At 40.9% G+C, this 15,049-nt stretch overlaps 1 protein-coding gene and 1 pseudogene across 1 annotated transcript in view; one reads left to right on the top strand and one right to left on the bottom strand.

The window, feature by feature from the left end:
• LOC122944185 (L-selectin-like) overlaps positions 1 to 15,049 on the top strand; it is a 760,442-nt gene that overhangs the window by 216,740 nt on the left and 528,653 nt on the right. The window lies entirely within an intron of this gene.
• Positions 4,963 to 5,081, bottom strand: LOC122944269 (annotated as a pseudogene).

Genomic DNA, 15,049 nt, shown 5'->3' with positions numbered 1-15,049 from the left:
TGAGGCAGGGGTGTTATATACCAATAATATACTTTCTATACAGTGCATTTGGGTAGTGCAGCATTTGTTAACGGTTTTGCTGCGTTACCGCTGCTGCTACACAGAGGGGCAAACGCTCTTAGAATAAATAATTTCAACTGGTGTGATATACCAGTTGCCCTCCACAAAAAGTGATTGAGGCAGGGGTGTGATATACCAATTATATACCTTCTATATAGTGCATCTTGGTAGTGCAGCATTTGTTTGCAGTTCTGCTGCGTTACCACAGCTACACAGAGTGACAAACGCTATTGAAACAAATAATTTTTGGTGCCTGTAGCCCACTGGCCTGCTATAAAAATAGATATCCAATGACCGTGTAATCTTTCTACAGCCACATACTTATTTTTTCTTTTCTGTACGGTGAATTAATAATTGTTGGGGCCTCAGAGGAATTCAACACCAGTGATGACCATGTGTTATCGAATTTCAACTATTATCATTAGAGTTTTTTCAAGAGGGGGGATTTCGTTAGCCACGTTTTTAATCCAATTTTATATTTTTAGTTCTTTTAAACATATGTATTTGACCTGTATTTGTACTGGCCTGCAGTAAAATTGATATCCATTGACCGTGTGATATACCTCCAGCCACATAATTATCTTTTCTGTCTGGTGAATGCCTAATGTTTGGGGCTTGTAGCCCAGTGGCCCACAGTAAACTTTTTATCCATTGACCACATAATGTACCTCAAACCACATAAACGAATTACTTTTATATCAGGTGACTGCCTAATTTTTAAGGCACGTACTCCCGTGGCTTAAAATAAAAAAATTCTAGGCTCCGACAGGGCACATTTCAGAGAATTTCCCTTTAAGAAGCATAAAAATGTCCACTGATTAAGATATTTTTTGTTGGAATTGTTGTCATTGATCACACTCTAGTATGTCACTATCCATGTTGTGGGACTACTAAGTATCTGGTGGCTGCAAATATGAGCTGGAAGTTTTTCAGGTTCGCCTGCCATTAAAGTGAATAAGGCCTGCCGCAAACTTGCAGTTTGCTAACATTTGATCACGTTCGCGAACCTTCCTGGCCGATGTTCATCCATCACTAGTGAATTGGCAGGGGCGGGCATGTGACTTGTGGAACCAATGACAACACACCTCCTGATATACAGTAAAAGGTTCAGCCAGAAAATTTTAATGGCAATCCAATTTTTTGGTGGAGCAGGAATGCTGCACCCTTTTTTTTATTTTTTTTATTTTTTATTGACCCTGGGTGTTCTGGAGCATCCCGCTGACCTCCAGTCATACTGCCCATTAACCCTTTCATCCTCTTCCTGCCAAAATGAACTAATGATTCTATAATTATTTATACTGAAATATGAACAGTTTTTAATACCTGAAATTTTTTTGTAATCCATAATTAATTTAATTTGTTTTCATATACCTAAAATGGACAACAGAGCCAGAGCACAGCCTTTTGTCATTCATCATGTCTTCTTTTTAATTTATGTATTGTCCTTGTGCACGTTTTTTATCCCCTAACAGTGATTTTTTAATAACAGGGTAGGGTGAGACGTCCTATAAATAAATACGATACACTACTGCCCCTATATGGAGCAATAGATATATATTGCTATATACCTGACATCTAATTTCATCATCCCTAGTAGCGATATTTCTATCTATGTCCCCTTTTGCCTAAATGCCAATATCGCTATATGAGACGACAGACACACCCTACAGCCCGATCCTTATAAATAAGCTGAACATACTGTAACATTGGCAAGGGACACCTTATCCTTTCTTCTCCTAACAGAACCTACTCCCCACACAGAGTTAATATGCCATACAGTACCTTCGGCTCCACTAGGAAGCCGCTCCTCCATGCAGGTGAAAAAAACTGAGTGCTGTTATGAGGAACATAAACAGCCATTCATTTTGATGGCTCCTTGTAAAACAGTAACTTTTTTTGAGACAAATATTAAATAAAATAATGTAGAAATTTAGTATTTAATTCCCATACATAGCAGATCGCAATATCTCTGGTTGAATTAGTAAGACTCAATGAATGAGTAAGCACTGCCTTATGAAGGAATGTGAAAATGGCATCGATAAATAGATAAAGTAGATGAATAAATGGATCTCTTCAGTGAGTCTCTTTGTGCGTACTTTATTTCTTTGGTGTGGGAATTGTCCTGTGTTTCTGCCAGCAGAAGGGGGTGCAGGTGGGGAGGGTGTGGGCAAGGAGGAAATTATCAAAAGGCTTTACTGAATACAAAATGCAGGCTATATTGCGGCGTGATGTATCCATACATGTTGTTGGATACGGTATCGACATTCAGCCACTATAAAAACATAGCTAATAAATACACTCTGTATCCACTGCTCCAATATATATCTGTATACACTGCTCCATTACATATCTATATACACCACTTCATTATATATCTGTATACAATGCTATATTACTGTATATACAGTATCTGTATCCACTGCTCCAGTATACAGTATATCTGTATCCGCCGCTCTATTATATATCTGTATACACCGCAACAAATCCAGTACAATGTATCACCGGGTGTTATCAAAATCGAATCCACTTGTATCACAGATCTAAAGGCATAATTGAGCGGTGTATACAGATATATTATAGAGCGGTGTACACAAATATATAGTCCAATATTCCACATATATTAAAACAAAATTGATCAATCAATCCATAAATATACAAACCGGATTCCAAAAAAGTTGGGACACTATACAAATCGTGAATAAAAACTGAATGCAATGATGTGGAGGTGCCAACTTCTAATATTTTATTCAGAATAGAACATAAATCACGGAACAAAAGTTTAAACTGAGAAAATGTACCATTTTAAGGGAAAAATATGTTGAATCAGAATTTCATGGTGTCAACAAATCCCCCAAAAGTTGGGACAAGGCCATTTTCACCACTGTGTGGCATCTCCCCTTCTTCTTACAACACTCAGCAGACGTCTGGGGACTGAGGAGACCAGTTTCTCAAGTTTAGAAATAGGAATGCTCTCCCATTCCTGTCTTACAGGCCTCTAACTGTTCAATCGTCTTGGGCCTTCTTTGTTGCACCTTCCTCTTTATGATGCGCCAAATGTTCTCTATAGGTGAAAGATCTGGACTGCAGACTGGCCATTTCAGTACCCGGATCCTTCTCCTACACAGCCATGATGTTGTGATTGATGCAGAATGTGGTCTGGCATTATCTTGTTGAAAAATGCAGGGTCTTCCCTGAAAGAGATGACGTCTGGATGGGAGCAAATGTTGTTCTAGAACCTGAATATATTTTTCTGCATTGATGGTGCCTTTCCAGACATGCAAGCTGCCCATGCCACATGCCCTCATGCAACCCCATACCATCAGAGATGCAGGCTTCTGAACTGAGCGTTGATAACAACTTGGGTTGTCCTTGTCCTCTTTGGTCCGGATGACATGGCGTCCCAGATTTCCAAAAAGAACTTCAAATCGTGACTCGTCTGACCACAGAACAGTCTTCCATTTTGCCACACTCCATTTTAAATGATCCCTGGCCCAGTGAAAACGCCTGAGCTTGTGGATCTTGCTTAGAAATGGCTTCTTCTTTGCACTGTAGAGTTTCAGCTGGCAACAGCGGATGGCATGGTGGATTGTGTTCACTGACAATGGATTCTGGAAGTATTCCTGAGCCCATTCTGTGATTTCCTTTACAGTAGCATTCCTGTTTGTGGTGCAGTGTCGTTTAAGGGCCCGGAAATCACGGGCATCCAGTATGGTTTTACGGCCTTGACCCATACGCACAGAGATTGTTCCAGATTCTCTGAATCTTCGGATGATGTTATGCACAGTTGATGATGATAGATGCAAAGTCTTTGCAATTTTTCGCTGGGTAACACCTTTCTGATAATGCTCCACTATCTTTCTGCGCAACATTGCGGGAATTGGTGATCCTCTACCCATCTTGGTTCTGAGGAACAAAAACACGTCCCACGGCGCGAATTACCGTCAGCCAGTCACCAGGATCAAGAAGAAATCTTTGTATTGCAGCGATACAACGCGTTTCGGGGAATCACTCCCCTTCATCAGGTACACAGAGCTGCACAAAGTAACAGCACAAGGCTACACATATTTATACTTACAAACATACCGCCCTTAAAGGGTAACAGGGTCAGAAGGGAGGAGAATTGGGTGTTGCCTAAATGATCAGTGGCAAATATAATGTGCATATCTGCAAGCTCTCATAATGAGCTGCCGATGTGCACATTAGAAACACATTTGTATTATATAAAGCTAGAAAAGCACACTGAAAATAGTCCGTTTTGTAAGTGACCTCAAGACAATACGCCCATATGGGGGCCGACCCTATGAGGTGTGCAATAGCAAACGCATCACAGGTTTCTAATCAAATAAGGCGATTGTAAAGTTCTATCAAGACTCTAGGACCTGTGTCACATGACCGGATCCCAGTCACGTGAGAGCCGTTGCTCGGTCACACAAGGTAACAAAAGTGGTGAGGGGGCCGTCCTCTCTAAAGAAGCTAGCTCACGTCACTCAACCTGGTATCACATGGCTCACATCACGTGAGTAAGATCCGATCATGTGAGAGCCGTTACCTAGTTACAGGGACACTTGAATGGTGAGAGAGCCGTCTGACTTGCATTTCTATAACCGCACATCGCATAGTCAGGTAGAAACTTATCAGAGTCGTTTTTATAAACCAGAGGGCGCTCTCACTGGAAATCTACTGTGATTCAACAGAAAAAGAACATTTAGAACATTCACAAAAATAGAGGAGGGGAGGAAAAAGAAAAGCATATATTGTGAAGATCACATACATATAATGTTGCCCTACAGATACAATAACTAGATTCCTGAAAAATAAACAATGTTATTAAACATAAATAGGAAGTGGCATGATACGACCTTAAAAAGATTTAAAAAATTGAAAAGTTGATATATATATAAAGGTCTACAGCACCCGCTCTTCCCAGGTGGTCTCCCATCCAAGTACTGGCCGAGCCCAACCCTGCTTTGCTTCTGAGATCGGACGAGATCAGGCGTACCCAGGGTGGCATGGCCAATAAATAAAGGAAGGGAAATATAAAATCTGATACTCCTTTTAAGAAAAGAATTAAATAATTTTAGCCACTTATTAGGTTTCTAAATGAGAAAGTCCTTCTACTAAAAGAATATTAATATAAAGAATTAAAAATATATAAAAAGAATTTTTATGTGATTGGGACGTCATCCAATCAAATCACATAATAAATTGACATTAGTCATGCAGGATTTGGGGGATACAGGTGGGTGCATGCGTGCAGTTGGTAAAAGTACACACGCATGCCACCACTAACCCAAAATACCTGATGATTGACAAACATCACCAATTGGTGGCGTGGTTGTCACCCTATTATTTTATCAGAAAGAAGAAGTTCAAGACAGCAGTAATGTAGTTAAGGGTCTGGATCTAATAGAGAAAAGACAAACATCTATTACTCATATTTTCCCTTTCCAATGATGACAGGGTGTATATATCATCAATTTATAGATTGATTTCAAATGCCTCATTAAGACCCTGGGGGCTCAGGCTATTAAGTTTATAGATCCAGAACATTTCACGTCTTTTGATTGTTTGTGTAATGTTCCGGGTGTCAACATGAATTTTCTCTATAGGTATTACAAAAATACTTGAAAAAAGACCCTGATGTTTATCCGCAATATGTCTTGATACACTGTGCTGCATAAATTTCTTCTTAGTGTTTGAACGGTGTTTGTTCAACCTATTCCGTAACGTCTGTGTGGTGCGACCGACGTACTGTAATCCACATTGGCATTCCAGCACGTAGATCACATTATTTGACCCACAGTCCATTGGTTGCTTAATATTAAAAATTTCCCCAGTAGTATTACTACGAAAAGAGGTAGAGTTACGTATAGAAAGGCAACATAGACATTTAGATTGTCTACATTTAGTACTGCCCACTGGTCTAGATGGTATAAATGAACTAATGTTCGACCCAGTTGCTTTTTGATGGAATTTACGTAATTTAGTAGGTGCTAACAAATTTTTTAGGGTTTTAGCTCTCCTAAAAGTTAGGGGCGGGTGGCTTGGTAGGGATTTGCCTATGTATGGGTCTTTTTTAATAATATGCCAATATTTGGAAAGGATATTTCTCACGTCCTTATGATTACCACTATAAGTAGTAATAAAGTTGGTACCCCATTTAATATTTTGCTGTTTGTCCTTTGCCTGATCTTTCTGGTTGGCTAATAGGCAATTTTCTTGTGTAAGAGCCTTGGCTCGATTAAAAGCCGCCTCAATAACCCTATGAGGATAACCTTTTTTCTGAAATCTTCTCCGAATGATTTCACTCTGTGAGATGAAATCCCTAGTTAGCGAACAGTTCCTCCTTAATCTCTTAAATTGACTAAAAGGGATATTTGTCTTCCATTTTTTAAAATGGAGACTTGAATACTCAAGATAACTATTGCAATCGACCTTTTTTTTTTTTAACAAATCTCTTTTTATTATTTCAGCATATCAAAGAGAAAGGTTTCACAATATGACAATCCATAACAGTTACAAGGCATTCGGTATCAGTATTACAGAATATGCAATATATGGAAAGGACATATCACGAATATCTGACAACCTTAGAGTAGTGTTGAACAAGGGGTACAACATATTGAGAGGGGAGGGGAAAGGAGACAGGGGGAGGGGGGGAAAAAGGAAGGCGCCAGAAATTAAGCAAATAACCAACCCAAAAAGGTATTGGTGTTTACATAAGGTTACAATGGCACTGATGGAAGGTATATAGAAGGCTAAATCATTTTACTGTTCCCAACAATGTGAAGTCTTGTTACCCCTGATGGGATGTATCAGACCCCAACTGGTTCAAAATCTCAGTATCCTTCTCCTCCAATGCTTTTTTCCAAGGCAACCAAACCTCCAGATACTTGTTTCTATTACCTCTAGCCCAACTCATCAATTCTTCCAACCTATGTAATTGGTGCATTCTATCATACCATAACTTAATATCAGGAGGGTTGGTGTCCTTCCATTTAGTGGGTATAAGTAATTTAGCTGTGGCAATCATATGTGTAGGGAGATTGTGCTTAGAAGGGCGTAGATCAGTAGTGGGGACCCACAGCAATACTAACTCAGGGGAGAGTGTTATAGAGGTGGCACAGATCCTATTAATAGAATTTTCAACCTCCTTCCAAAATTGTGTAATTAGGGGGCAAGACCACCAAATATGAACCATGGACCCGCAATCCGCATTACATCTCCAACACTTGTCACTAGGGGAGAGACCAATGGCGAACAAATAAGCTGGGGTTCTGTACCACCTTGTGACAGTTTTATAGGAGTTTTCTTGAAAGCGAGTGCATGTGGAGAAGCCATTGGCATGAGATAAAATATGGGAAGTTTCAGAATCCGTGAAACTTCTCCCTAAGTCTTTCTCCCATAGGCGTATGAAATATGGTTTAGTTCTGCTAGACAATTTTAAAAGACTGTCATAAATGATGGACAAAGACCTCTTAAGAGGATTAGGTAATAAAGATAGGTTTTCCAACCATGTCGGATCCGAGAGCAGAAAATCTGAATCCTTCTCCATTCTTTTACATGTATTTTTAAAATCCCAACTTTGAATTGGGGAAGGGAGCGTATTACCCAGCTTTGCAAATATGTTCTCTAACGGTAGCATGCGATTAGATTCCCACACCTCCCCTATTTTAATACTTCCCAGTAAGTGCCACCAGCTCTTACTAGTTCCACCCATTTTACCAAAGAGATATGGAAGGACATCTAGTGGGGTTAGTTTAGATAAATTGTTCCCTTTAGGGGGGGCCCAGGGAGAATTGCGATGACTTAAAATCATACTTTTAGTGAGCACGCTCATCCTTGGACAAAGAGAGAGAGGGGCCTCTTGTGACCATAGGATAGCATTTCTGTGTATCCCAAGCAATGTTCTCTCAATATCAAGGAAGGGGTTGTTTATTTTATCATTAACCAGAAGCGCCCACCTAGCTAATTGGATGGCTCTGTGATACAGTGCCATATCCGGCAGTGATATGCCTCCTCTATATCTCTTCTGGGAAAGGATGGAATAAGCTAGTCTGGGTCTCCTAGTGTTCCACAAAAAGGCAGAAAATAATCTTCTGATTTGGGCGTAATAGGAAGCTGGTATATGTATCGGAAGGGCCTGAAACATATATAGAAATTGCGGAAGGACAAATGTGGAAAGGAGGTTCTTCCTTCCAAACCACGACATATATGGTACTTTTAAAGAGGAAACAAAGGTCCTAATTTTAGAGAATAATGGGGTATAGTTAAGTTTAAAAAGTAGGTGTAAGTTGGCGGGGACATTTACTCCTAGGAACTTAATTGATGATGTGGGCCATTTGAACACAGAGGAGCGTTTAAGTGAGGATAGGGCGTTATTAGATATATTAATAGGTAGGGCCTCAGATTTAGTAAAATTTATCTTAAAATTGGACACTGCACTGTATTCATCAAACAAGGACATAATAGTAGGGAGAGCTTCTTCCGGGTTGGAGATAATCAGTAATAGGTCATCTGCGAATGCTGCAGACCTATGTTGAAATTGACCTAAAGATATGCCACGTATCTTGTCTGATTGTCTAAATTTAAGAAGGAGCATTTCTAGGCATAAAATAAATAGAGAGGGGGAGAGGGGGCAACCTTGTCTGGTCCCATTTTTAATGGGGAAGGCATCCGACAGGGTCCCATTAACCAGCACTTGTGCTGTAGGGCATGAGTAAAGTGAGAAAATAGCAGAGACAAAAATAGGCGGGAGACCAAATTTTTGCAAGGAGGCTCTCATGAAATCCCAGCTAACCCTGTCGAATGCCTTCTCCGCATCAGTACCCAATAATAGCATGGGTGTTCTTGTGTACTGGGAATTGTGGATCAGGTGGATCAGTCTCCAAATATTATGTTTCCCCTCCCTCCCTGGGACAAACCCCACCTGTTCTGGGTCAATAAGTTTATTAAGAAGAGGGGAAATCCTGGATGCTAGCAATTTAGACCACCACTTCAAGTCGCAATTCAATAATGAGATAGGCCTATAGCTCCCACATTCCTCAGGGTCCTTCCCCTCTTTATGAAGGATAGTTATATGGGCCCTTAAGGCCTGAGGAGCCAGAGACGCACCCATTAACAGAGAGTTGCATAAATTTGTAAAATGGAGGAGCAACCGATCCTTGAACTTCTTGTAGTAAATGATGGGAAGGCCATCTGGACCTGGGCTCTTCCCTATGGGGATAGAGCTAAGTACCCTTTCCACCTCCTTTGCAGAAAAGGGTTCAAGGAGCGCCTGCTGTTCATCTTCTGAAAGCGTGGGAACTCTAAGTGAGGACAGAAATTTTTCTATGAGGCTACTGTTTGGTCCTCCAGTGAGGTTCGTGTTAGGGTCAGAAAGGTTATAAAGATTGGAATAAAAAGTCTGGAAAGCTTTAGCTATGAGGGGAGTGGAAGTGACCTTTGAAGAGGAATCGCATCTAATCGATGAGATGAAGGTCTTATCCCTTCTCTTCTTGATTAGGCGGGCCATCATTTTATTCCCTTTATCTCCGTGTTCATAAATTTTGCTCTTTAAGCGTAGGAGGGACTTGGTCTCTTTAATATTGAGAAGGTCTTTAACTTTCCGTCTAAGGATTGTCAGAGCTTCTTTGTAAACTTCTAAGTTGGTTAATTTATGCAATTTTTCTTGCGTCTGTATCTGAGATAATAGGGATAATAGTTCCTTTGTCGATTTCCTTTTAACATATGAGCCTAATGCTATTAGTTCCCCCCTTATGTAGGCTTTATGGGCTTCCCACAATATTGGGGTGGAGATATCAGGAGTGGCGTTATATTTGAAGTAGTACTCTAGTTTGACCCCTAAAGCATCAAGGTGGAGTTGAGATTCCAATAATGTGGTGTTTAGCCGCCACGACCATACCTTATGTGGGAGGCACTGTAGGGACATAGTCATATGGGTAGGGGCATGGTCCGAGACCACTATATTCCCTATTTCAGAACTCTGAACACATTGAATGTAGGAGTCCGGCACGAAAAGGTAATCTAACCTACTGTATGAGTTGTGGACGTGGGAGAAAAAAGTAAAATCTTTCTCTGTAGGGTGCAAAGTCCTCCAGACATCAATCAGGTGCAACTCCGCTAAGGCAGTCATAAATTTCACTGCTTGCTTTCTATTGTAGTTGGAGGATTTATTCGTGGGGGTGTCAAGCGAGATGTTAAAGTCTCCGCCCACTACCAGCATGCCTTCAGAGAAATCTTTGACTTTCTTAAAAGCTTTGATCAGCCATGGGATCTGGCGAGAATTGGGGGCATAGATGTTAACTATTGTGATCTTAAAATTGAAAATAGTACCTTGGATCATAAGTAGACGGCCTTCTGGGTCAGAGTAGGTTTTGACAGGGTGAAAAGGTATAGAAGAACTTATAGCTATGGAAACTCCTCTAGAGGCAGAAGAGTGAGTGGCATGGAACCATTGGGAGTATTTGGACTCTGGGAGATGGGGGATATGGTTATGACGGAAATGGGTTTCCTGCCACAAAACTATATCCGCCCTCTGTTTATAAAGCAGGTTGATGATCTGTCTTCTCTTTTGGGGAGCGTTAAGACCATTCACATTATGGGACCAAACTTTTAGGCTAGCCATTCTGCAACAATACCAATGACATTCTTAGCATTTTAAGCGCCACAAGGGTAAGAGTAACTAAGGTGAACCAATTTGTACAAAAAACATCAGCAATAAACCTAATGTAAGTGTGCCCAAGTAGTGTATTCTGAAGTTGAGGTGATAACGTTTCCTTGGGCCAAACCCCGCCATCCCCAGACAAAGTCCTCAGAGGACAGGGTCGCCCCGCAGAAACACCACACCCCGGCCGGAAGGGGGGGATAACCTCTGGCATCTAGACTGACTGCCTTACATCTGATTCTCATTAAAGCACCTTAAATATAAACGGGTGGTGAAATCAAAAGACAAGTGTGGAGAAAAACCAAGGATCTGGAGGCATGCGAAAAGCCCTTATAAGTGACAAGACTATTGCAAATAATAAAACACTGGACACTGAGGGTGGAGTATGAAAACAAACTCAGATTCACTGACCACCTACATTGATGGAAAGTGTGTCTGAAGAAATCATATGCCTGGGAACATACCCCACCATCAGCGATACTAGGTGAGTACAGAAAAAACCTGCTTACATAACCTTAAGACCTAAACATGGGTCTCTGAAACAGATATCATTATTATTATTAAAGGATCGTCAAATGACCCTTAGCGGTCAACAGAACTAAGTGACCATGGGTTTGAGGAGGATTAAGCGAAAAAATGCCGCCCAAATCCTCATGTGACCCTCCTGTTCTTTGGAGATTTCGGCTTCTTCACCACCTGCCATGTAGGAATCTCCGGCAGGTCAGGAATACCCAGGTCTTCGGGTAAAGGCATCCAGGGTTGAACCTCCACAGGATCGATCTCCAGCTTTTCCCATGCATCCGCTAAGTCCTGCGGTGTTCTTATTATAATCTGTTGTCCCGCTTTAGAAGTGGCCAGGCCGAAAGGAAACAACCATCTCACTGGGAGCTTATGCGACCTAAGCGCTTCCGTAACAGGTTTAAGTGCTCTTCTTTTCGCTAACGTGCTGGAGGCCAAATCTTGATAAAACTGTATTCGGGCACCATTGTATAAAGTCTCCTTCGCTTCTCTTGCGGCCCGCAGTATAGCTGCAGTGTCCAAATAATTCAGCAGTCGCAAATTATATCCCTTGGGGGGCCATTCTCCGGCGGCTTTGACCTCAGGGCCCTGTGGGCTCTCTCAATTATAATCTGGGAGGCTCTTTCCTCTCCCACTAGAGAAGTGAAAATGGCCGCAACCGCATTAGAGATCTCTCCAGGGAGAACAGTTTCAGGGACCCCCCTTATGCGGACATTCTTTCGCCTGCTTCTATTCTCCTGATCTTCTAACTGGAGAAGAGCAGAAGTAATGTAGGAGTTGTGGCCTTGAAGTACCTTCCGGACAGCTTCCCCGTGGGAAACTAACGTTGTCTGAGCCTCTTCTAATGCAAAGACGCGCCCCCCGATCTGTTTTACCTCAGTCTTAATGTCTGAGATGTCCTTATGCAGGGGTTGTAGCGCTTTATACAGTGTCTTCTTGAAGAAGGCTCTGGACAGCGGCAAATCCACATTCTCTGCCCCTTCCGACATGGCGCATGAGCTGTCTCCATCCGAGTCCTCGGTTTGCGCGGCAGCTCTGGCACCCTCCGGCGCCATCTTGGATCTGTGTGCCGGGGAGAAACTTCTCTTTTTAAGAAAACGATCCATCTCTGCTTGAGTGTGACTCGATTTCTGTATGCCTGAGGCAGAGTCGCTTCTGTCCTTGGTAGTTTTCACCATCTCAGAGTGCTTTGTCACCCGTTATGCTGTAAAGGCAGCGGCGTCAGTGAGGAGCTCTGAGACTAAGCGGCCATCTCAGCTCACGGCTAGCTCCGCCCCTACCAATCGACCTTTTTAAAGAACGTACGTGTTATAATTTTGTCACCAACAGCATTCATTTCTAAGTCCAAGAATTCAATTCTTGAACGGTCATGTGTCCCGGATAAAGTGATACCCCAATTAGAGGAATTCAAGTATTGAATAAAGCCCATAATGGAATCAGAATCTCCATCCCATATGAAAAACAAGTCGTCTATATAACGACGATATAATACAATATTATACGACCACTGGGTGGACTTATAAATGTACTGATCTTCAAACACTCCCATGAAAAGGTTCGCAAAACTGGGCGCGAAACGCGTACCCATTGCAGTACCTTTGCACTGGAGGTATAGTTGTTCACCAAAAGAAAATGTATTATGTGTCAGGATAAATTGAATGGATTTCAATATAAACGACTTTTGATCAACAGGTACAGAAGAATCTTTACCAAGGAAAGAATCAACACATTTTATTCCCAATTCATGATTGATATTTGAATATAGGGCCGCAACATCAAGGGCTATCCACGAATATGTATCTTTCCATGTGATTCCTTGGAGTGTAGTTATTAAAGAAGTGGAATCTTTCAAATAGGAAGGTAACTGAATTACATATTTCTGTAGCAAGATGTCCACATAGTGGGACAAATTGCAAGTCAGAGAGGATATCCCAGATATGATGGGGCGGCCCGGAGGATTCTGGACATCCTTATGGATTTTGGGTAGATGGTAAAAAAGTGCCATTACTGAGTCTGTTTTCAAAATGTATTCTTGTTCTTTTTTACTCAGTATGTGTTTTGCAGAGTCAATCAGGGTCCTCAGTGCAATCTTATGTTCCCCAGACGGGTCTTTGTCTAGAGGAAGATAATAATCGGTATCCGACAGAATGTGGAGAGCTTCTTTAACGTAGTCATCTCTATTTTGGATGACCACGCCTCCACCCTTGTCGGCATTACGGATGACTATTGAGGTGTTTTCACATAGGCTTTTTACTGCCTTAGATTCTTTGGGACTGAGATTCTGATTCAAAATGGGCCTCTGATGGATGGATCGAAAATCATCCATCACTAGATGGTAAAAAGTATCTATGAAATTCCCCTTGTGGTGGGTCGGATAAAAGGTTGAAGGGGGTTTCAAATTTGTAGAGACATATTGTATTGCTGTTCCCGAAGTGGATGGAGTCTCATTAGTATGTTCAATACTAGGTTTATTTAGACTCTCCAGTAGACTGAAGTGTCTTTTTAATGTTAACTTTCTGACAAAATTATGTAAGTCTAAAAAGAGATCAAAGCCTTTAATGCTTGATGTTGGACAAAATGAGAGGCCTCTTGCTAGAAGTGATGTTTCCTCTTCATTTAATAAATGAGAAGACAAATTGAAGATTTTGATTTCATGATCTGATTTCTCTTTATCTATTTTTAAAATTTTCTTTTTACCCAGTTTTGCGAACCTTTTCATGGGAGTGTTTGAAGATCAGTACATTTATAAGTCCACCCAGTGGTCGGATAATATTGTATTATATCGTCGTTATATAGACGACTTGTTTTTCATATGGGATGGAGATTCTGATTCCATTATGGGCTTTATTCAATACTTGAATTCCTCTAATTGGGGTATCACTTTATCCGGGACACATGACCGTTCAAGAATTGAATTCTTGGACTTAGAAATGAATGCTGTTGGTGACAAAATTATAACACGTACGTTCTTTAAAAAGGTCGATTGCAATAGTTATCTTGAGTATTCAAGTCTCCATTTTAAAAAATGGAAGACAAATATCCCTTTTAGTCAATTTAAGAGATTAAGGAGGAACTGTTCGCTAACTAGGGATTTCATCTCACAGAGTGAAATCATTCGGAGAAGATTTCAGAAAAAAGGTTATCCTCATAGGGTTATTGAGGCGGCTTTTAATCGAGCCAAGGCTCTTACACAAGAAAATTGCCTATTAGCCAACCAGAAAGATCAGGCAAAGGACAAACAGCAAAATATTAAATGGGGTACCAACTTTATTACTACTTATAGTGGTAATCATAAGGACGTGAGAAATATCCTTTCCAAATATTGGCATATTATTAAAAAAGACCCATACATAGGCAAATCCCTACCAAGCCACCCGCCCCTAACTTTTAGGAGAGCTAAAACCCTAAAAAATTTGTTAGCACCTACTAAATTACGTAAATTCCATCAAAAAGCAACTGGGTCGAACATTAGTTCATTTATACCATCTAGACCAGTGGGCAGTACTAAATGTAGACAATCTAAATGTCTATGTTGCCTTTCTATACGTAACTCTACCTCTTTTCGTAGTAATACTACTGGGGAAATTTTTAATATTAAGCAACCAATGGACTGTGGGTCAAATAATGTGATCTACGTGCTGGAATGCCAATGTGGATTACAGTACGTCGGTCGCACCACACAGACGTTACGGAATAGGTTGAACAAACACCGTTCAAACACTAAGAAGAAATTTATGCAGCACAGTGTATCAAGACATATTGCGGATAAACATCAGGGTCTTTTTTCAAGTATTTTTGTAATAC

This window comes from Bufo gargarizans, chromosome 7 (genome assembly GCF_014858855.1).
Source record: "Bufo gargarizans isolate SCDJY-AF-19 chromosome 7, ASM1485885v1, whole genome shotgun sequence".
NCBI lineage: Eukaryota > Metazoa > Chordata > Amphibia > Anura > Bufonidae > Bufo > Bufo gargarizans.
Note: the sequence above shows the minus strand (reverse complement) of the source record. Positions and strands in the feature narration are given on the sequence as shown.